The following is a 25,630-nucleotide window of genomic DNA, read 5'->3' as shown; positions in this document are numbered from 1 at the left end:
TTTATTTTCGGATATGCCTATCCAAAAAATCTGTTAGAACGACGAGGTCCTTTGTGTTTTGGTAACCAAATTTTTTTCTAGCGTTTGAAACTTCAAAGCGGCCGTTAAGCACACTATCGTTTATCTCCTTCGGGCGAGCAAGAGATTTTCCGGACCGCCCCTCCCCCCTACAGTGTGTGTGTGTGTGTATACAGTATATTAACTATATATAACAAGGTAACTTTACGGACCCTTCAAGTCAAACAACAAGGGTATAAAATCGATGAGAACGTATTTAAATTAGTCGGGTCAATTACCGTCGGCGGCGGCAGTGGGTCTAATGCCACGCGCTATCTGCATTATTATTATAATTATTATTATCATTGTTGGCACAGTATACGTATAGTAGCGTATAGTGACCGGGCAAAAGAAAAACTCGGCTACATTGTTACAGTAGAAATAATATTGTGCAAGGAAATGGCGGTGTATGAAGAAGGGCTGCGAGTGGGAAGAAAGGGCAAGAAACACCAACTTTGACCGGAGTTGCGCAGAGGCAGCTTGCCGGACCCTCGAATGGACATAGGCCAATCGATACTTGCCCACCAAAACACAATGTGTATGTGTGTGTTATTTTACACTTTTATCCCCCAACATGACTACTCCCAGCGGTAATGGCGGGCCACGGCGCATGCAAGTTTTTCCTTTCCTTCACACCGTCTTTACTACTTGCACACACACACATATATATTTATACACATCGCGGTATATGTCCAATTTATTTTTCGACCCTTTGCTTATGCGTGTGTGTGTGTGTGTGTGTGTATGTATATACTCTATTACACGTATATACTTATGTATAATATGCGTGGAGAAATGTTGTGGCCCGCATGGGGGAAAAGTCGGTAAAAAGTTGTTTTCTTTATTTATATATACGTTTAGATACGTCCCGTGTAAACACCGCCACCCCGCGAATGTCGAAGGAGAACGACTTGGGGGTGTTTATTTCTGAAAAAAAAACCAAAAGTAAATAAGCAAACAATATCATAACATACGGTTATAACTTATTACGTTAAATGTACAGAGGTTACGGTGCAATTGTAATTTATCAGAGCACGTCATAATGTTTAAGGGCAGCGGGCGGCTCGGAGGGTGCAGATTTTGTCCGTGCAATTAAGTAATAATGTTAAATTAGGTACTCAATTACTATAACGGGTGTACGCAACGAGACTCGTTAAGATTATATACTATACACCGCATCCTAATTATTATTGTACCGTCGCTCATCGCATCTATTTTAATTTTTAGCCGATAGAAATCGAAATCACTCTTAACGGTATTCAACTTTTATAAAAATAAAGTAACGCGGATTATAGTATTATTAAAGTACACTAAAGTGGTATTTGTCAGGCTTTTTTTATAAATCTATTTCAATCGCACATACTACAATCGTTGTTTAAAAAAAAGCCGTACACATAACATCATAACAAAAAAACATAATATTGTCGTCTAAACGGGCCGAAAATAATAAACTGCATGAAGATGACGAAGCTAGTTTTTTCCTGAATATAGTTGTGATTGGCCATGAAAGGGTGTATGAACATAATAATTGCTTAATAATATTTTTCGTCACCGCGGGGGTAGCACACCATAAGGATATACACGGTAAAAAATAAAACATTAATAACAATCCGAAGCGTGCAGCTTGAGCGTACAGGGTTATTAAAAAAAATAAAAGTGTTAAATCATGATCACAACAATTTGGCGTTAGTGATATCAAATAAATATGTACTAGGTACCTACAACAATAAATTTGCCATAAAAGCATTTACAATGGGTGAGTAGATGGTTAAAAATTAAATTGATATTTTTCAATCCAAACAGTAACTACACAAAGAAAGGATATAATATTATCTTTAGTAGATTTGGTGCGAACGTTTGTTATTATATATTTTACAATAACAAATTAACAATGCAAGCGTTCATTTAAGAATAAAAACATTACAATTTGGTATCCCACGATTGATTTACATACAACGCTTAAGTATTTTATTGATTTACAAAATAGTACTGTAATGTAAAATTGCTTAATTTAAGTTAAAGCTTTTAGATAAAATAAATATTAAAGTTTCAGTTATCAGTAATCATCGATTTATAACCGGTAACTGATAATAGAAAAAATGTATATATCATCTGTGGTGATAATAATATTTAAAACAAGTACTTACTCTTTTATGTGTGTGTGTAAGACTTGTCTTCGTAGCTATTGTCTATTAAATAGACTTTATTTAGTTTATAACAAAACACCAATATTATAATTTATAATGTTCACAATAATTGTTAACAGGTTAACAGGTTATACATCAATAAATAACATATATTATTTGTTCTATTTCAGTTATCACTTATTTGCTGTAAAAAAAAATCGTAATATCATATTTGAACTTTAAATCAAATTTATACATTTTGTGTTTATAACCTGGCTGAATCAACAACATAAAATTTAATTCGGATTTAAAACATCTTCATCTAAATAAACTACGAGCTCGGTGGTAGTATAATATTAATTCTCCAACAATTTTTTAAATTTTATTTTCAGAAGATAAAGAAGTAAGAGAAATGCAGATAACATCAGTGACACGGTTTGCGTACAACGATAGTATGAAATCACGATTGATCGGCAGTAATCTGTAAGCACACATAAATTATAAACTATCTTAAGTATGTATAGGCACTTTAAGTTCATTCAAATATGAGAGTATTGTAGAAGTATATAAATAAAATCACTTAAAGTCTGTTGATTATTTCGTTATATTTTAATTTTATCTTTTAAAATAATTGTTTAGTAGAACAACGCTGTATTTAAGATTAAGTCGAATAAAAAACGGATAATAATGTTTAAACAGTATGATTGTTTTAGGTAATTCTTATAGCCACTTAATACTTACTACTAGGCTACCGCGTTGACTAGGCTGTAAAAAATGCTTTTTTTTTTTGCAAATTCATGGACGTTTGTGTCGAGTAACTTTCGAAGAGCCACTGCGTGTGTAGGTATAATATCAAAACAGTTATATTGGACTTGTGTGTACAGGTAAGGGCGCGAACACCCGATACGTCGTCGTCCCCCGACCGGTCATTGTGCGCTTGTACGCCATTGGTCATGACCCCCGTTCCGTTTGACCCCGACGATGACCGACCGGGATAACGTCAGGTCCGTTTACAGCACGCGCACCTGGACGTGGACGGGTTTGACCAGTTCTTGTATTTTTTGTATTTTCTATGGCCATAACGCGTCCCGAAAACCGTCGGGTCCGAATCCAGAAATTTCAGGACTACTCGCCGGGCCAAACGGTTTTTGTACTCGTCGCCGTGCCGGGTTAGGTTATTCGCCAACAAACCGGTTTCCGGTAGTAGGCCGTTGGTAATAGTAATAATAATAATAATAATAATAAAATATAAATTCGCACATACGGTCTCGGCAGCCTTTTATTTTACCCTTCGCTACATTATCTTTGTGTGTGTGTGTTTTTTACGACGGGGCGGCATTTTTCGCCAACCCTTTTTTTCACATGCCCGTGACTTTGACAATGAAGATTCACTATCGTCGGTCGTTACAGCGTGTCGTATACCTCTACTACAATATATATTATATCACATAACGTGAACGGTTTTTTATCCCCCGAGATTTATGCGCCGGCAGACGCGCGCCTTGGCCGTCGAGAATATACATATTATTATTATTATTATGAAACAAAAAAATATCGCTGTACCTCCAACGGTACATAGGAATTCGCTGAATCAATATTATGATGCACATGACACGGGGGACTTATGGTACTGTATATTGTGTGCTATAGGTCCGAGATCAGGGGTCGACCGAACAAGTAGATCAGAGATCAAACGGGGTCGGCGCCGCGGTCCATATTATATTATTATATGATTGTGTTGACCGCTGGCAAACTGGTTGCTGCGTGGTCCAGTTGTTGTGTGTTTGCATGTACCTGCAGCAGCAGCAGCACTTATGGGGTGGACGCGATTATATTGGCTCGTGCTACAGGCGCCGGACGACCCGAGATCAAAGGTCGGTCGCAGGGATGCAGTGCTCCAGTTTATCGGGTCCGGATTATTAACATAACTATTATGAATATTATTATTATTATGTACCGTCATGCGGCGCACAACAACCGGTCGGGAGAGAGCGGCCGAGACGATAACCATCTTCGGACCCCATTGACACCGGATGGATGACCCTAGAAGATCCGCCAAGGGTTTTTTTACGGATAGCGAGGACAGGGGGGGGGACTATCTTTTTTTTTTTGGTGTTTCCTCGGCACGTTTTTGCATACGTCAGTCTGAAGGGGCCCATTGTGAAACGTGATGACTGTGCGCGCTCAAAGACCACTCGGACCCCTCGGACGATCATACATTATGATTTGAACGCGCCGAGACGATCCAATATATAAAGTACATGTGTCTCGTTCGAGCACCTCGTCGAATCGCGCCCTTGCCCGCACCGCACCGCACACACACACACACTCGAGTCTATAGAGGCCAATTATACCAATTATATTATTTATGTTGTGATTGGGCAAGTGTAAACCACCACGCGATATCGCGCGAATTCGGTGTATAAACATAGTAATATGTATATTAGGTATTTGATTGTATAAAATAATATGATATATTATAAAATGTTCCTTGATTGACTACGATCGACGTTCCGGTAGGCAATAAGGTCTGCGCGATCGGTGAGAACGTCTCGACAAGATAAAAAATAAAATAAAAATGATTTACGTTTGAGAGCGACGGACCCGAAAAAAAATAACAAATCATCGATGCTCGTTCGAGCGTTATGTCTTGGATCTATGCCGTGTGTATTATTATTTTTGCACGTCAAAAACAAAACAAAACAAAAAAAAAAGGGGTGAAATTTATTTTGGGTTTCTGTGTCGTCTTTTGGCGGCGACCGGGTGCGGAGCGCCGCACACACACATGTACACATTGAACGATTGAAAAATGTTGATATTTTTCCAATAGCCATTAATGCTATCCCTGTTTTTATTTGTAATTTTTTTATATTTTATTGTTGTTGCTTACCAGCGAAAAGGGGTAAAAAAGAAGGAATAAAGGTACAATAACATGTCACGCTTCGATAATTTTACTCGTGTGTGTCTGCGGGTCTGCGAATTCCCAAACTGCGCAAGGGTTAATGTTGTTTTAACAGGTTTTTAAGTGTAACGTGCGTTTTATTTTTTTTTTTTTTCGGGAGTACCTACCTTCTGTTTACGACTATAACGCGCGCACACCTGGGAATTTTTTTTCCCCAAAAATACTCGAAACGCACGTAAAATATCGTGTAATTGCCGACAAATAAAAAAATACGCCTATATTAGGTGCACGTGAAGATGAACCGTTCGTCTCGCAGCTGCTGCGGATCTCTTGGACTCCGTCTAGCCTGGGAAATGTGGCACGGCCAATTGGATGGATACACCGTCTCTGATGGTATGTGCGGTTAAAAGTTGAGCCGTCATCGCGTTCTCTAGACGGGCACGGGCGAGTAATAAAGACGCTTCGGACCCACGTTTTTACGGCCATAAAGCTATCACGGGTTTAATGCGAAATAATAAAAACTAGCTCGCCGGCAAGGGAGGCGTCTTCATCGGCAGGCGGTTGGAATTATTACATGTACAGAGATACGGCGCGGTGGCAAGTACAAAATTATTTCCTTAATCCCATTAGTCCACGCGCGATAAAGCCCAAACCCTTATTAATCATTTACCGTCGTACAATCTCGCGGCCATAACGTTCCTGGGCGCACAATAATTATATACATTAACGAAAGACAAAAGCTCTTCCGTTTTAAGTTTATATATTTTTTCGTACTTTTATGTGCAAAATCTTAACCATTAGGGTCTTACCGGTGCCGTGGGGAGAGATGAGGCGACTGACTAAAATAACCTCACTTGTGTACATAGTCGTGAGTAGGAAAGGGTTAAGGGGCTCCTTTCATCGTCAGATTTATTGCTGAAATTTGTCTTTGAGTTATTTATAATAAATGAATACAAGCGAATAGTCAATTTATTTGAAAATAAAAAATGGAAAAGTGTTACTACTACTAGAGGCTTAAGTCTCTATAAAAGTACCCATTAGACAATATACTTGGTTTTCGGTGCTAACTATTCTTTGAGTTATGTTCTCGAGTGAGTTTGTATTCTTGCGCATAGGTGATATGTATACTTTTTGTTTTTTTATTTATAGCACTTGTTGGTTAGTTTTAAAACAACAATAATAATTTAACTGTACAAAAAAAAACACCCCAATACGACGCGATACTTGTTTTTATAGTTCTTTTTTTTTAATAAATTAAATAAAAACTTCAGCATAAAAGAGAGCCACCGAGATGATATTGTAATGTATATTCGTATTGTACATAGAATACATAATACACTCAGGGTAAAAACAACACGATATGTTTTTATTGCGTTATAATAATATATGATGATGACGACGACGACGACGGCATTGTTGTTCTTGTTGCGGCTATCAAAGTGTAGCATATTATATGTACGATCGTTATGTAGTACATAATATATATATATGTATATATTGCAGAGCCCCAAAAGTAGGCTACTATAATGTACTTGTTATTGAGGTCGTTTGCTCATAACGATTTTAACAGGCATTTTTGTATGCAATATAGTTTAATATATGATTTTCTACCGCAGCCGCAACGTGGTGACTATATTATTATTGTTAAATCGGGTCAATTATTAACCGCGAGCACCGTTTGCTGTCCGTTTGTTTAACTCTGAAAAAAACACCGAGAAATCGCAGACGGGATGTGACAAGTGAACTGTTGTCGTTTTGCACAAACGGTCCGTGCGTCAAGTTAAGTGATGTATACACCTTAGTTTATATATATATATATATATATATGGACAAAAACGACCCAGAGAATAGCTTGTACGAGTTTCCTTGAGCGCATCACCGACGGCTCTAATGATGTATGCGCACTGGGACGGCCGGACGAAAGCGGCGAAGGGTTGTTGTGTCTAATGGTGGTGACGGGGGTGGTGGCAGCACTCGGGTCGGAGGAGGAGTGGGGTTGTTTGAAACACACCCTAAGTAAATGGAAGTAGCTGACCGAAACTAGACAGAGAGTGATGTCGGACAGCAGCGAGCCAACCCTCGTTTGCAAAAGCCTCCGCGCCGGACCTTTGTGTTCGCCCGCCGTGATTTATGACGCAAACGGCTTTTACGGACCTTTTTAATGGTTTCCGCGTCGCGCGCTTGTACTTACGGTCCGGCACCGAAAACTTATCATAAAAACTAACTTTGTGCTCCGTAGTCTTGATGCGAAAAAGAAAAATGCGTCGGCCGAGAGCAGCATAGCATATACATAATGTAAGGTTGTTATGAATTTCATTTTTCCTCGGGTGTTTTATTTTTACATCCGGTGTGAAATAAAAAAACGAGAAACCTTTAGTGCAATTATACGCTTTTGCTGTCCCGCTTTCTATGTTTTTTCAAAATATTACAAATTGAAAAGCGCCGAATAGAAATTATGATGAAGTCTCGACCACATGAAACATGCATAAACCATAGATTTTTGTCCGTATCATAATGTATAAACATTAGTACAAGTTTAATAGCTTTTATCCCCTTCTTTATATAAATTATTTAATAACGAGAAGAGTGCTTTTGTTTCGTGTTACCTTGCTCCTACAGTCTATATACATTATGTGAATATGCATTAGTCGTTTTGTACCGCTCACACGTATAAAATGAAGAGCTGATTGTTCGGCAAAGAGTTTTAATAGCATTACTTTTTATATTTTGTATATTTTATAGATAGGATTTTGGAAATCTTATAACAACATTTTACTTAATTTTATTGATTATAAAACGAAAAAAAAAAAAATTATATCAGCTTTCATTGTCCATAAAGTTTTTATCAGTCAAACTGATGGATTCTTGTTCAAAAATATACTCGAAGGGGGAGGTTAATATTCAATTTACCCAAGGAAATACCCGTTATGTCATGTCTACACACTATTTTGGGTTTCGAGATTGAAATCCGTAAAAAAAACAAGTGTAATATTTTGCATTATTAAATTATTCTCATCATTTATCTCTTTATTAGTCTCGCGGTGCTCATATAGGGCTTCCACTTTCACTACTGTTTACAACCATTTGCTGATGTATGACGGAGAAAATATTTATATTAATGTAATTAAAACGCCTTAAAACAATTTTGATTATGAAATTTAGAACAAAGACAGTGATTTTATAATACAAAATAATTGTTATAAAAGCAATGTTTGAAAGAACCAAGAGATGTGGTTTAAAATGTCCACACTTTACATCCCCAAACTGACCATCTTCATATTAATAATTTTTATGTGCTATAATAGAGCACTAATGGATTTTTATATTTTTTACAATATTTATAGATTTATGAACAAAGTTCATTGTGTGTGTTTAGCCGCAAAATGTATTTTAATTTTATTTTTTTTAAAAATCTAAAATAGCCAAGTTGAAAACCTCATTTTCTGTTAAGAATAACAATATTAATAGACAATTATAGTTTTAATTATATTTATTCATAGTTTGTCTTTTCAATAATAACTTTTTATTTTTTTATTTTGCTACGAAAAGAACGTTGACATAAAACTTAACCCGTTTCTCTTAGAGCTGTGTTTTTCACGTTTTGCCTTATACATAATTTTTATAAAATTTATTGAGTGTATTAACTTGTATATTTAATTATATTGTGGCGTTTAAAACAAATGTTAGATGGCGCCACTCCGATTGTTGTTTTCCGTTACGGGTATTAAATTGGTTCTCATAAATCGTAAACTTTCGACCGACCGACTGACATTATTTTTTAATGTTTAACAACTTAACCGTATTTTACAAAACTTCTTCGAACGACATTGTTCAACGGAAGTACATTCGTGAATAAAACCCGGAACAAATGAAAAGTTAATTTTGTTGATAAACTCGTTAGTTTTTTATTAATGCATATTCCTCGATTGACACTTTACATTCGTGGAGAATGATTTAAAATAGTTTTCTCATCAACATAATTATTAATCTAAATTATTCGTAGATAATATTATACCTCAAGTATAAAAAAATAAAATTTATTACCAAAGAATGTCTACATAATAATGGTTTAGGTGGTAACATCAATTAAAATTGTTATATTATTATTTTAAACGAGTCACTGATATTTGCTCTAGTATAACCAGCAAGAAGTGCACAACAAAATAGGCTTATTTATAGGAAATTAGATATTATGTTTCTCTCTTTCAACTCAAGTTTATCTTGAGGTAAAAATGTATCTATTTTTTTCAATATTACTAATTATAATCATTTTAAGGGTTTTTATTAGTATTTATAAACATTTTCTGCGCATGTTGAATATAATTGAATGATGATTCAGAAACGTCAGTCGATTCATAATAGTAAATTCTAGGTTAGTAAAATATGTTAATTCAATGCTTAGTCGATTGTGCATTGCTGGTTTTTAAAACACAGTCAACTGCGGTTGTTCATTCATTATTTTTGATATTTACTTATTGAAAATGAACTAATATTATCGAAATTGGCGACCAACCTTATGTCGGGCGGTCTTGTAATAGATTATAACATCAGTACATAGGAAGCAGGTTTTGATTGTGCAGCGATATCATTTCCTAAGTTAATCTTCCGAAACGCGTTTTCTTATAGAACCGAAAGCGGTGTGGTTTTTTTTTTGAGGGGGATTTGTACAACGCGAGGGGGGTCAAAAAACGTTCGGGTCACAGCGGCGTGTGCCAAATTCTGGTTAGGGTCGTTGTGGCTGTTGGTTTTGTAAACGACCGACGACCAGGATATTCGTTCGACCGGTCGAGCTAGTTTTTATTTTTTTTTTATGCTTGAAAAACGCCGTCGCCGGTGTGGTGTGCGTGGCAGCAGAAATCGGGTCGTATATCATTTTGGGCGCGAGCGGCGGGTAAACGCACATCTATATACATGCATATTATTATATACATATATACACACAGAGAGTAAAGGATTGTGCGAAAGAGCAGAATAAAGGAGGAAATCGGCGAAAATAAATTGCCGGCCGATCGACTCGAATGATGATGATAGCGGCGCGCACGGGTTTTCCGGGGTCGGGCATTTTTCAAAAAAAAAAAAATATATATACATATATAAGTATGTAGGACGAGAAAAAGTAAAAAAAAAAAAAGTACAACCTCGTCGTTGTCGAAAGCAAATAAACAAAATGCGAAACACAAACATATACACACACACACACACAATTTCGGTATACGCATATATAATATAATATATACACTACATAATATGCGCAATAACGGTGGGGATGTAACTTTTGAAGCGGTTTTTGGGCCTTCGGCCGGCAGTGGGGGAGGGGGTGCCGGATGATATATGACCGTGGGGTGGATAACCGGACGGTCGGTCGGTCGGCCGGCCAGAGGTTACTAATGGACGACCGGCCGGTTGCGGTGGAGGGGGAGCGAACATGGCCGCCGCCCACCAGCCGCCTTCCGATGTTTAATAAACTACCCCCATAACGCGCCCGGCTTCCAGTCCAGATATCCCGTTATTTATTGTGTATAGCCGGCCGCGTTTTCATATATAACGGCAATTTTCCTTATTTTCACGCTCCCCCGCATTCATTGTCTGCTCACGCCGCCGCCGCCGCTGGTCTTTGCCGCCGAGCTATCTCCGATTTGCGATGCCATTAGTCACCACCACGCGCCCGGCGGCATGTATAGAGGATCCGAGCTCGCCGGTGTACACATACACTTGTATCCTTATTTTCTATACACACACTAGCGGTATAGGTGACATCCGTATGTATATCCGTCCGTCATACCGATCGGTGTGATTGCGCGCGACCGTCGGAGGGAGGGTGAAAAATGGTCGGTCATTTTTTCCCCTCCCTCCGCTCGACCACCCCTATTTGTTCCGCGTGCAGGTATAGGTGACGACTTACCGTGGCCGCCCAATCGATAATTGAAATATTATTAATTATACTGAATTCTTTAATGCGCCTAAGGTCCGGTTGAGCGTAGGTACCACAATACTTTTAAACAAAACGAATTTAAACAATAATATTATATTATTTGCTTATAATACCGCTGTAGGTTATATTTATATAGACAGGGTTGGACAAGTTACAATAGTTAAGGAACTAAGTAACATTTAGAGTTATACCTACGTGTAAAAGAAAAATACTTATTATTTAAACATGTAACTATTAGAGTTGTCTAGATATGTAGATTTGTTATCTTGAACACTAATGTTATAAAAAAAAAATCGGTCCTAAAGAAAATATTAACGGTGAGTATACTAACACAAAAATACCGTTGTAAAATTAATACCTCCTCAGCTAAGTTAAAATATTCCATCGTCGTTTTGCGATAATACTTATATTGTTACCTAACTTAACCTAGTTTAATTTTCACAGGATCTCCGAACAACTACAATGACATATTATTATTATAAAAATGATGATAGAAAGAATACATTTTTATGGAACTTTTGTCTCCCATGAAAATGTATACATTTAACAATGTACCAATGGTTATATATTATATATTCGTGTTTTTATATTTTTATATATAACATTTTATAAGCTAATTTAGTTATTATTAACAATATTAGTTTACTATTAATATGTTAATCGCTCAAATGTTATCGATTATTATTTTTGGTTAAACGGTGTTAAGCTTATAATAAAGTTCGAAATGATAATCAAAAAGGCGTTCGAAATAATAGAATCTGTGAAAGCGGAAGTAAAAAAATGTGGTATGAAGAAAGAGAGAGAGAGAGAGAGAGAGAGGAAAAAGAGAAATTACAAATTCAGTAGAATGGCGGTTCGTAGTAAACTTGGGAAGAATATTTCATGAATGAAAACTTTTGCATAAACTGAGTATAGTATATTTTTTTTTTTATTCATTACATTTTGCAAATTTTTTTTACAATTGTATTGATCAAATAACCTTTATAACATGGTAAAATATAATACCCCAATGTAGTAATTTATTTAAACTGTTTATTAAAGTTTTCACTGAAAATATATATCCCCTTTCCCCTCCTCTAAAACCGGAGTAAAAAATATGATTTAAAAGTTTGGTTTTTTTTCAAATGAATTATTATGTAATTTTCTTTATAATCTGACACTGAAAGTTAATCAACTCTTTTTTTTTTTAGAAGTATAGTTTACTGTTTGAGTAAACACAAATGAATCATTTTACTAACCGTATTCATACTGAACCCTTTTTCGTCTTATTCGTGTGTACTATCATCGGAGGGTGTGCAATATGCGTATATTATTATTTATTAAACACTCCTATGCTCGGACATAAACTCATTAATTCATCTTGATATTAAATTAGTATTATATAATTTATAAGTTGTTTTAGGATCGTGCCTATATGCCTATTGTGTCTGCGGTCTTGGGAATAACTAAATAATTAATAACTAATTATTAATGGATAACTAATAATAAATTAATATTTTACTATTGATAATAGCTTCAAAAACATTTTCAAACTTCGGTCACGTGAAGATTTATTTGACTTTATGTTGACTCAATGATGCCTAGTTGTTTCACGGTATTACTTGTAATGGTACATTTTTTTTGGTGTAGAAGAAAAATTATAGAAGCAATTAGTTGTTTTTTGTAACGATATTAGGCTGCTACATCAATATTTTCAGTATAATGAACAATATAAAAATAATGTTTTTATGCTTACAAAAATATGCGAATGGTTCACTGCCTAATTGACTCATCGACCTACTCACTAACCTAAGTAGAACATTTTTTTTTTTTTGTTAAAAAAACTTACAAAATGAAACTACAATACTTTCAATAATTGTCCGACGAGGGCGACGGAAGGTTCCATCATAATCTTATTGGTATTTTTTTCCTTAACGATATTATTTGCTACGCGTGACAATTTCTGGTGAGTTATACTATGTAATTTTTTTCTCTACGTTTTTGTTTTTTAGTCAACATACATGCATACACACTGCACGGCTCTCGAGAGAGCCTTTAAACATACAGAAATAGAAGAGAAACGGTCGCAGCTATCTGCGGTGGGACTGCATTAATTAAACGTCGTCGTCGGCGGCGCAGGGGTGGCGGGGCAAGCGAAAGACTGTCCGCCTGCGGCCCTGTCGAATGGGCCGGAACGTGCGGACGACATCCGGGGATTACTCTGATTTTAAGGGATTGGTTTTCGGGATTTGCCGACGACACAAAAGGACGGCAACGCTTAATTGGATGTCCTTTGGGTTTATTGATTTTAAACTCGCCGTCGTCCCTTCGCATTTATGTAGATATGTATATATATATATTATGTGTGTATATACATAATATGCCTCCGCTCTCGCGCCCAGGACCACGTCCGGTCGGTCGGTCGGTCGGCCGGCGGTGGCCGTTAAGTTCCCAGAGGTCCGCGCGACTCTTTCATTTACATAATGCCACAGTACCGGACGCGGTGGGGCGAGGGGGAAATTGGAAAACATTCAAGTGACATTTTCCAAGATGGCCGGCGGACCCCTTGACCCGTGCACGACGGCGGCGGCGGCGGCGGTGGCGTTTCTCTGACTCACCGAGCAACAATGATTTATTACACAAAACGCCTGCACCGCTCGCCCTGCCGCCGCACGGCCCGGGGTCGCCGCCGCGCGTTTCGGCCGCCGAAATGATGAGGATTCCTACACCGGATATGTGTGTACAAGACGAGATAGTATAGGTAGTAAAACCGGGGGAAGGGTATGCCCGAAATGTCGCACATACCACGCAGCAGACGGGGTCGTATAGCAATTCCAATTTCACCTACAACCCGAGTTGTGTGTACGGTGTACGCACTGATTAAAAACACAAGCGCCCGGCAACGAGACGACGAATTGCCGTTGTAGTTATTTTCCGAGTATATCTGGTAAAGAATAGCTGGAAGGGACATTGACATTTTTCCACGTCTCTGTGGTCTTTGTCGGCCCCGCACAACACCTATAACAACGTACAATAATAATATCATATACTAACAACATTGTCGAGAGGTTCGTCCGGATCAATTTCGATAAAGGGAAGTTTGTTATCGTACAGCAGCGCAGCAAATACAACCCAGTTTGCTTTTTACCTAAAGCCGCGCTATAGTTTTTCTTGTTGTAATTACCACATTCACAATAACATGTGATTTTCATGCACAGCGACCTTTACTACTATTATAAGCACAGTAATATCACAGTCGTTGATTTATGAGGTTTTTTTGCGGGCCTTTGAAAAACGGCAGTACCAACGACATCAGTAGGTACCTATATAATAATAATACAGCCGTTGGATAAAGCCGAACAATTTTCACGGTTAAATAAATAGGGCACGATTTATTATTACCTTTCGGTTGTCGCTGGGCCGGCGGTAGAACAGGGCAAGTAGTTTTGATGCTGATAGGTATTTCTGTTGCCGGGCGATACCGCTGCTGTTACTTTCCGCAGTAACCTAGTTAAATTCTCGGTGTGTGTGTGTGTGTATAAATATATTGTATACTTATATACATAAAATATAGCCCTTTCCGCTACCGAGTCCGTTCATCAATATATATATATAGATATATATTATGTGTGTATAGGAAAATAACGTTATCGAGTTTTCTGGAAAAATGGCCGCACCGGGACACTGCGCTAAGTCCATCGCATCGGTTCGATGCATGCCATAAATTTTACACACTGCCCTCGCTCCACCGTCGGTTCCCCGCCATTGATCATAGGATGCTTCCAAAAATTAAATTCGACAAAAGAGCTTTTTTTTATCGTATACAGGGAAAAAAGGCATCAACATTACATAAAATTGTATTAGCCCATCGTAAAGGGAGGTCCAATAGGTACTTTCATATGACATTATTATATTATGTACGTCTACGAGCGAATAGAGTTAACACCGTGTACATATAGATAGGGGTACCATTTTTTTAATTTATTAGATTACTCGCAGGTCAACAATTGTGTACTTTTCATTCTTCGTTGCCCTACAATAGGATATTAAACTTATTGCAGAACTATTTTGGTGCACTGATTTCTGAAATTGTCATCCGTCAAAAATGTATAGTTCCTTATTCAATTACTACTTTGTGTTAATGTATTTTACCGCGTGAGCTCTATTGAAACTACTAAATTAGGTGTTACAAACTTTGTTTTACAAACACAAAAGGCATAAGTGAATTTTTTTTTTTAAAACTAAGATCATAAACTATTTGTCAATAAACACTTTTTATACGTGTTTCATATACAATGTTGCTTGCATTTTTGAAAGAGATATAAAAAAACGAATACATTTAAAGTAACATAAGAAATCATTAAAAGATTTTCATTTTTCTCACCTATAAAATTGTTTAAAATCCTTTTATTTTTTAATTTGTATACATACATTTATTGTTAATAAATAAATTTGTTAATAATCTTTTGGTTCTCACTTACTTATATACTAGGTAATTATTATTATTTTTTCACTTAATACAGTTTTTAGTTTTTTTTACATAGATACTTATTAGCGTATTGCACTAGGATAGTAACTTTTGCGAATTCCTGCAGCATTAATTCAATCGTTAAATAATTATAAAGCTGTAATAAACATTAAACTTACATTCAGTAGTTCATCAATACCTATTATATCAAGCAAATATCTCCAGGACCAGAGCAACAAACTAGTATCATTTTTTAGACCGGGGTTCCATGTGAAAATAAGTATTTAAATCCTTCTATCTATATTATATTATTTTTAAATTCAACAACTTAATAGTTTAATGGGTTTATTAAATTATTATGGACCCGTGACGTCGTTATTATGTAAAATTAAGTACACTATAGGTAGATATAATAGGTGTATATTGTAATATATATATATATATATATATATATATGTGTGTATACAATATAATAGCTTGGGTGAATGCGGTACGACCTTCTTAGCGTCGTTTTATTGTTTACAAACGATCATAACGAGAGAGGGCGAGGTGGGGAATAAGTAAAGCGAGCACATCACAAGCAGAGAATGGGAGGTGATGCGGCGAAGGAGAAAATCCCTTATTCCGAGCTCACAGTGTTCAAGCGTTTCAATTAATGTTAATTGTGGACATTGATTTTACACAGTGGCAAAGGGTCGCCGGGTTAAAGTAAAACTTTCACTTTAGCTTTCTGTCCAAAGTTAAATCTGCTGTGTACGGCGGTTCGCCAGGCACCGAAGCCAAATGGGGGGTACACGTGGAAAGACCGAGACAAGAGTAGAAGGGTCGATTAGGGTAAATATTGAAATCACCTTATAACTTGGCTAAGCCGTTTCGAAAGAGGGTAACGGCGGCGGCGGTAGGCAATATTTACCTTAGCCGCCTGTAAAGTCATGTTGGAAGACGAATATTACACATTTTGCGCACACACTACACACAGCACATTGCTTGTTGGAGTTCCATGTACACTGTGGTGTTTAACGGAGGAACAAAAAATGTATTTCAAATGATTAAAATATGGAAACTATACACCGTTATAGCCTTGAAAATGCATATTTATTTTCGGTTTAATATTTGTTGTATTTTCATTATTCATTACTAATCGATAACAATAACCAAACAGCTAATAAACCGTCGAAATAATTTTTTTCCCCGATACCTTTTTTATTTGGTATATTTTTTCCCGGTTACCGTATATAGGTCCCACGCGTATAATGTGTGTGTGTGTCATCTCATCTCTGTAAATACTCGCGCACACACAACCGTTCGGTTATGATATTATATTATTATTCTTTCCCGTACCTATAGATTATAAGGACATAATGTAAAGGTGCACGATACCGCGTGTACATAACCCTTTGGAACAATAATATAATATACGGTACACGGTTGTTGACCCCCCTTGGGAATTTCTTCCTTTTTTTTTTCGTTTCGTTTGTGTTCCATCCCGAACATAGTTAGGGCGTAATTGCACAAAAGGCCATTTATTTATTTCCTTTTTTACGGGGATACATTAAAAAAAATCACTCATTGTCGGCGTTAAATAGAGGCGGTCTGTTTCCATTACGGGATACACTGGGGTTCTGGCATTGAGGTTTTGTTCTCCGCGTTCCACAACGATAATAATGCTTTTTTAACCTCATTCTTGACAGCACACAGGTATACACACACAAACCCTCCGCTGTCACTGCACTTCATAACGGTTTTTCAACAGGTAATCCGGTAAAGATATTACATATCGGCTCGTCGTCGAAATAGATAAACAGTAATTCATATTCTTATAGCACGGCTGGTGTGTGTTGAGTAGAGCCACTTGAATTTTTTTTTAATGTAGTTTTTAATTTCACCGCCGACTCGCCGCTCCACGCGATACATCTTAACGATAATAAATGTTTGACAACGTTATGCCATTTAAAAACAGAAAATCAGAGTATAATATAATATACTCTATACAAGTTCTTACTTGTTTGAATTACTTTATGCGATTGGGCGCGTTGTGTTCGTGTAAGCAAACAACAAGAAAAGAAACGATAGGGTCGTCGAACAAGGAGTAAAAATGTTGGCAAACAAAAGTTTTTCTATGAACTATAAATTACTGTAAGACACGATCAACAACAACTGTTGAATGATGATGTTCTCCGAGGCAACATGTGTGATGGGCGACGCTTTGTCAAACTAAAACTTTCCTCGGAATCTTTCTTCGAAACACACGAGCTGTACACGTCTTGTGTAAAATACATTTATTCACTTTTTACATGTATATTATAATGTTAAACAACAGCGAATCGATAGATTAAAATTCTACACCGAAATATATAACGCGCTTTGAAATTGTTTAATTTGTGATAATTGTGTTTGTATTTTTTGTCGGTTTAGCTTAATAATTGTTGGCCGTTAAATCCGCGTAGGACGTAATAAAAGTAAATAATAGACGATTTCCAGTACAAAACTCGACGGTAATAATGTTAATATTATAATGTGTACCGCGAGCAAGACGGGAAGTACTTTTAAAACTCTTTATTGTTAATTACGAAATTAATCCTATTGTTCAGCGAAAGCTCAAGTTAAGCGGGGGTTTTTTTTTTTGTTAGCGACTTGCCATTTGTTTTTGTGTTGATTTCAAGACACCGCTAATTGCTATACAAGAATATTTGTCGTTTAATCTGCTCACCAGACAAAGGTCTAGTAATAATAATAATCAAAATCGTACTAAATGATTTCCCTTGCCGGGTAACGCTCAACTACATAATATTATCTGTGTTTTCTTGTCTTTCGTAAAGTCATTTTCAATGGGAATCCGTGTTTTACACCGTGTGTACAAATACAAACACCCACAAACTTGTATTTACCACTATTGGCGATCGGTATCCTACGTCAACAAGGGAATCGTCCAGAGAGATACACGTAGGTATCTACACACGTGTGGAGGGAATATATTATTATGTTTGACGAGGAAAGAGGGTGAGATGAAAAAAAAAAAAAAGGACGGCAAACGGCAGGAGAAGAAGTACACACAGTATCCTTCTCCTCCGCAACCGTATCGCCGTCGTCGTACGCGGTTTTTGTGCGTTATAACGTCGTCCCATCCCCCCAACCACTGCGGCCGTCCACGTCTGTTTCCCGTTGATGCATCTCTCTCCCTCTATCCCGGCCGTTCCCTCTCCGGCTCCGGCCTTTCCTCCGGGGACGCGCGGGCGGCTATTGATTATTTCAAGAGGTCAGCCGCTTGTCCAGGAAAACTCCGACATTCGCTCGCACGCCGCCCCTCGTCCGCAGAGGGTCCGACAGCCTCGGCGGCTAAACAATGCGACACCGCAGACACGGTACACACCCACCTTTCACCGCCAGTGCCCCGTGTCTCCCGGCACAGCCCCGCCGTTCCCTGGACGTGCACGGTCCATCCCAGTTGGCACCCCCGCCCGTGCCGCGGCGGCAACCCTCGGCAGCATATCTTTTGTGTCCGGAATCCCAACGCCACCGCCGTCATCACTTCCGTTGCATTTCCTCTTCCTTTCCACAACACTATATGTTAAACATACACACGTACGCACGTCGTACAAGGTGTACAGCAACATCTATACATCGATCGCAGACCGCTCGGCATTAGCCCCGGATACACATGCGTTCCCATTAAGCGGCCCTTCCCCGTCTTGTGAGTGCGGACCGTTTACCAGTGCAGTGTAAACCCCTCAATCATATTTCAATGCGAATAAAAACGATTTGACGTTTACATAGATTCTGGATTCGCTGGAACCGATTTAGTCCATTGACCGATTATCTAGAACTCTAGTTCCTTCCAATAATCATTAACCTATCGATTATAGTAGCTCAATGTATAATAGCTGTTTACATTATTAACAGCCCGTGTTCGGTTTACGGCTAGCTAATGATTTTCAGACCAATCGTGTCGTGTTAAAGGCACAGTATGGCTGTTGTAACAATTTAATCGAAAACTAAACAAGTCGATGTATCTGTAAATAGTGTATAACTACTCAACATGATGACAATTATAAACAATAAACTTCTTTATCTACTATTACAGCTGCTAAATACAAAAGTAATCATAACAGCGAACTCGTTTTTGTTAAGGCGAGCGAATAGTGCTTGGACGTGGACATTGGATACATCTGTAAATTAATGTAAATAACATTTTAATGTATATGATGAAAATTATGTTAACCGACATTAGAGTGAATTAAAAGATATAGTGATCAGATGTAGCAGCTGATATACTCATATTGTGGATTTAAATTATTAAATAAAACTCATGTAACTCATATTTTAGGTAAATACATTGTAAATTCATGACCTTACTAATACACAGACATATTATATATGGAATTGATGTTTTTATCTATAACATGAATTACACGACAAAATACGACACTCGTCAGTTGTATTACTATTTAATATAATTAAAGATTGGGAAAATTACTCGCAAAGGCTGTAAAAGCACCCTAAGTGCTACGGGGAGATGTATAATAATAACAATGATTATGATGATGATAATATTATTATTGTTGGGTATTAATAATTCTTAACGACTAGGTACGGTAACTGTGCGAACAAACTCTCTATGGGTTTTATTATTATTATATCAATGGTAGTAATAATATAAGGATTCAAAATATTTGTCAGTGGTTCGAGTAAGAGCTATTAGTGTGTGATAATAGCCAGCATATATTAAAACTTATCCGACTCTAATATACTGTCATGTCTGTAACTCAAGAATGGCAAATAACGCGTTAATAAATTAAAAGTTAATTAAGTTACATAACTGAACAGTTGAGCCCACTTTAACTATTATAACCTTGTTAATAATGATTCAATTTAATTTAACTAATTTCAGTTCACCAACAATATTGTGGTTATTATAGTTCACTAAATAATAATATTGTATATTGTAAAATTAAGTTTATTATTGTTAATAACTCTAGGTTGGTTTTATTTTTACAAAATATCAAAACTGTTTTTGTATGCGTTGATGATGGTAAAATTGCTATAGAGAATTATATTTGTGGTCAAGGGTTTATTTAAATATTTAATTATTTCATAATATATAAGCACAAGCGTTGCTCGAGTTTTTCCTGGATTATATTTATCAGTTAAAAAAACGTTTTCAAACAAGAGACACTGTAGGATTTTCTGTGTATGCTAAACATTATTTTTGTGCAAACTGATATCCAAAAGGGAATGTGCGGATTTTTATAATATAAACCGTTCGACAATATTATCCAAATCGTGTCCGTCGACCGTTTGCCGGAGAGTCATTACTCGAAATGGGGTGAGGAAAAAATACACTGATCTTGTTCGATGAGGTATTGTGTCGGTTGTCAAACGGTTAGTAACAGAAGACAAGAAGGGTGAACGGCGGCAGCGTCATTAAAAATTAAAATTCGGCGTGCTCAGCGGGGTGCGCGGCGGTGGCGGCAGGCAGGGTGAGAACTTCACAGATTAACCCCTTGTCGTTTATGGGTCGCAGTATCTGTGCGCATAATGAGTTGCCTACTGCGTGCCCCTGAAAACAATAACAATGCCGATACTCGCGAAATCAATCGCTTCGGTATTTGCATACTAATAAATAATTATTGTCGACAATATTCCTTCGGAACGACTCCTTTTTTCCACACCCTCTCTGCGATTCACGATTGCTTACATTTTTTTTTTGTTTCGGTTTCCTTCTACGATCAGGCGGTGCATTTTTTACACATTTTTCTTCCACGCAGTTTCCTATATAACACATCCTCTTTCCGGCGACCGTCTCCGAGTCACGTTAGAACAAACGCTCTCCGCCGACGGTGAAGCGGACTCCACGTATGGCATTTTTTTGCGTACCTACCTGTCTAGGTCATATTATTAAAACGCTGAAGGCCAAACGGGCGCACGTGTGGTGCTGCCGGGAAAAATTCCTTTTATTTACACGGGAAAAAGTGGTATAAATGTGTACAAAAAAAAAAAATTTAATAATAAATAAATAAAAGACAATACCGGCGAGACCGTGTATATAGTGAAATATAATATCACCAGAGTTTTCATAAACCCTTGTTAAGGAGAAGAATTCCGTCATTTTCGTCGACGTCTCTGAGAAAAATGACAAATAATATTTATACATACATATATATATACATACCATCCTGTTTTGTAATAATAAAAGTAAAGAGCGGGACCCGGATAGGAGTGGGGCTCCCTTATAGTGTCTTTGTGGCCACGCAAGCTTGAATATTGCGAACCGACCACCGGCAGACGGGAATACGGGGGGTACTCATCAAAGGTACACCTACACCTACTCTTCGGTCGTGTAATATTATATTGTATGTATGAATATGTATATAGAGTGTAATGAGAATAAAAATACGTTTGAAAGGCACGATTTTTAAGGGTTGCCCGGTGTCTAGAGATAGGATACAAGAGCCGAGCGTTTCCTTTGCGCGTTTTGTATAGGCTACGGTATTTTTTAACAAAAAAAAAAAAAATCAAAATTAAACCACTGTAATAATAATGAATTAATAAATATATTTTTTTTCTACACTATATAACTGCATAACTATCACTGTCGTCGTAAAAAACTTATATTTTCTGAATAATACAAAATATTAGGAATTGATGATGCTAAAAAGTTACATAAATACAACTTTTTGAGCTGTCATTAATACTCGATTTGGTTTTAATACATTTTGTATTTTTTTAAATTTCTTAAAACGTTCATGATCATTTATTATTGTTTGTTTTTTCAGGTACCTAATGCAACCAGAAGACTTACAAAACACAGTAATACACTGGCAACAACAAATTTCAGATACCAATTCAATAAAAATCTAGGGAATATCAAATAGATCTCACCGGTAACCATATTAATAATAATTTATTTTGAAACTTGTTTGGTTACTATAGTCGCCTTGTAATGTCTTAGACTGTGATAATACTTACAATTAAATAGTCAAAAAATGTACATTGTATTTTTGCACAGGAAATCACTAATTGTTGCCAGGTTGGCCGTGAACTAAGTATTAATAGAGAAATCGTATTATTACACTATATTGCAAAGTCGAGAAAATAATTTGTAAGCAGACCGAAGACATTTAAGTTCATTTTTAATACATTTTCGAAAAACGTATCAATGCCCCTCCCCCCATTTACACTCTGGATTTAAAACACGGGATTATCATATAGATTTAATAAAATATCTATACGCTATTACATTATATTTTTGTTCAATACACTCATCGCATGCGTGCATATAGGTATACATATATTATAATGTCATATCTCATATCTAAAAGGAAGGGAAAAAACTTTGGCCGGAGAGTGCCGGAGGAGCAAGAGCAATTTCTCGAGCTGAGCAAGGATGCGTGTGAAGAATGCAGCCGTCGGTGGTTGGTGGTGTGTATGTAGAGCTGTGGAGGTGATCTTTAGCGAAAAACGCGGACGGGACGAAATCTATGATCGATGGTGGGGTAGAGTGGAGGGTAGGGGAAGTCTGTGAACCGTATAATGCGTCTTATGTGTGTCGTGTGTGGGAGGAGTAAGCAGCAGACAGCTGGTCGGCCTGTGCGAATGCCCAGTATTCCAGAGAAGCTCATATTTCAAATCCGGAGGGTAAAAAAAATAAAATGTATAATATATAATAGACGTCGCCCAGCCCACCCGCCACCGAAATAAGAAAATATATATATATATACAATATTAGTATCGTACACGAAATAAATGTAGCTATTTTCCTTAGGCCACTTCCCCTCCCCATCACCGGTCACCAGATATATATATATATATTATAATATGTATTGTCATCTCGTCGTCGTCGTCACGAGCTTGTATTTTTTTTTTCCACCCCTCCTTTCGTTCGGAAACACATTTCCTTGCCGCGAAACGTCATGACGCAGCAGCGTAGCACCCCGGCCGCATACGTGTACAATGGGTTGCATATCTATACGGATATACGGCAACGAATAACATAAATATATATGTATATGTAATATATGTTACATATACATTCAAACGGATAATAGTGTAGGGATGGTTTTTTACGAGCACCGAGTTGCGGACCCGGAGGGGAAGGGAGGAAAAAAAATACCCACGGACTGTTCGTTATTGCGTTATACGCTACACGGTGAATGTTAGTTGTTATACAATACAATAATATCATACACTAAACTAATAATAATAATACAAAAAAAAAAACGTGTACTTATAATACGTCTGTATTACACGGAAGCACATACCTACGGCCTGACACACAAACGAGTAACGTTGGACATGTTCCACATGAATCATACTTGGTTTTTGATAGTTGATTTTCAAGTAGCTTAATAACCGCGAAATTCTACCATATTTCTTTTTATTATAGAAAATAAAAGTTACATAAAAAGTTGTATATTCCGTAATTATTTGTATGTAACACTGCAGTCTTCGCAATTGGTTCTGGAATAAGTAAAAATAAAAACTGTATTTTCAACGTATAACCCGTGAGTGATGTTTATTCGTTTTTTTTACAATATCCCAATTTAGTTTTTATGTATGATTTTGGCGCAAGTCTTAAGTAGGTATACGTTATTCAGATCTATCACATAGTAATAAGTAATAACTAATTTCAACCGGTCATACATGTTTGCCAACCTAAATATTATGTAGCTTTGTTCGTTGGTTTTCTAATTGCATAAAGGTTGTCTATTTTTGTTAAACAGTTAATTTTGTCGCCAGTGTATTTCTAAACTTTTTATTTAAAATGCACAACGTACGGTTTACTATATTGTATTCTATTTGATAATAATTATACCTAACCCAATAAGGTTTTCAACTCAGTTGGGATGGAAATGTTCCCATTGCCGACTATGAGTAGTAAACTAAATTTGTTATGCTCCTTCAATATTGGTGGTTTCCCTATCCACAACATTCACCGCTAAGTTAATTGCGTCAACCTTAACAGTATCCACTATTATACATAGGTAATATTTAAATTTACATTTTATACGTACGCCAGATAAACGTCTATTTCCTGTTTGTTTTTAGTTGTGTGACAATATTGGTATTCAGAAAATAAATCAATAACTATTTTCATGAATGTTTCGCCTAAAATGTGACTGTGCGTACAAACTATACACGTGTACAATAATAAAATATATTATCGGTCGCTCACACGCGAGGGGATGGACATATATATAAATATGTATAGTGGTGTAGAAAACTTGCTTTTCTTGTTTTGATAATATAAATGATAGTCGCTGATGCATCTGCTGTTCATCCTTTTTGGCGCGGCAGAGAGCAGCGTTGTATTTTTTTTTTTTTTTTTTACCGAAATACACACAACACCCCGGGGTGCTATACAGCGCGCCGGTGAAAAGCTATCAATTTCCAATGCCATTTCTACTGTACCAACTATATAATACCGGTGCGGGCCAAGTGTAAAAGGGAAGAGGGGAAGAAAAAAGTGCGCAACTTTTCCTAGTGCCGATTCCTATTCGGCACACGGTAATGGCGCCCACAGACATTTGCAAAGTGTCAAACGCAACCGCCGCGGCTATTCTTCCACGCGCCGCGCTTATAATAATAATAATACATGTATGTGTATAAATGGACACGTGAGTAGATAGACGGGAAAAGGTTTGTGTGTGTGTATCAAAAGAACCGCGGCGAAGGTCTTAAAAGCATGTCTAATGCGAACTGTGCTGATTTCCACGTCTCCGCCTTCGCCGTTATCCGTCTGTCCGCCTCGAATCCGTCTCCCCCTTTGAAGAAAACACTTACTCGGATTGAACGGCGTATCGATAAATCACGGGTCGCAGTTCATATATAATAATTATTCCGTCCGCGCCAAACGCCTGCGAGGTATTGTCTGTACACAACAAGCCCCGACGATAATTATTATTTTTTGCAACCCCAAACGCTTAGAAGCAGTCAGCGACAAACAACAAAAGTACTTTTTGCGTTGCAAAAAAAAAAAAAAAATCATCTAAAACCCCAAAAAAGTTGTGGCCGGCTGACTAATGTGGAAAATAGTGAACTGTTTTATAGTTTTTATTATTATATTAATTATTATTATATTTATTTGATATACTATAATAATAGGCAAGCTACCTTTTAAGCGCGCAGTAATTGAAGGATCAAACGGGTAATTTAGTTATTTATAAGTT

The 25,630-nt window shown here is 37.1% G+C and overlaps 1 long non-coding RNA gene across 1 annotated transcript in view; it reads left to right on the top strand.

The window, feature by feature from the left end:
- Positions 1–25,630, top strand: part of LOC126840985 (uncharacterized) — a 40,880-nt gene that overhangs the window by 4,203 nt on the left and 11,047 nt on the right. The window contains exons 2-3 of the long non-coding RNA XR_007686123.1: positions 2,576–2,666; positions 22,238–22,345. This is a non-coding gene — a long non-coding RNA (uncharacterized LOC126840985). The remainder of the gene's footprint in view (positions 1–2,575; positions 2,667–22,237; positions 22,346–25,630) is intronic.

The sequence above is a fragment of the Adelges cooleyi genome, unplaced genomic scaffold (genome assembly GCF_023614345.1).
Source record: "Adelges cooleyi isolate 19-005CV unplaced genomic scaffold, UGA_ACOO_1.1 ACOO_flye_CR_arks_rails_tigmint_CR_PRNA_376, whole genome shotgun sequence".
Lineage (NCBI taxonomy): Eukaryota > Metazoa > Arthropoda > Insecta > Hemiptera > Adelgidae > Adelges > Adelges cooleyi.
Note: the sequence above shows the minus strand (reverse complement) of the source record. Positions and strands in the feature narration are given on the sequence as shown.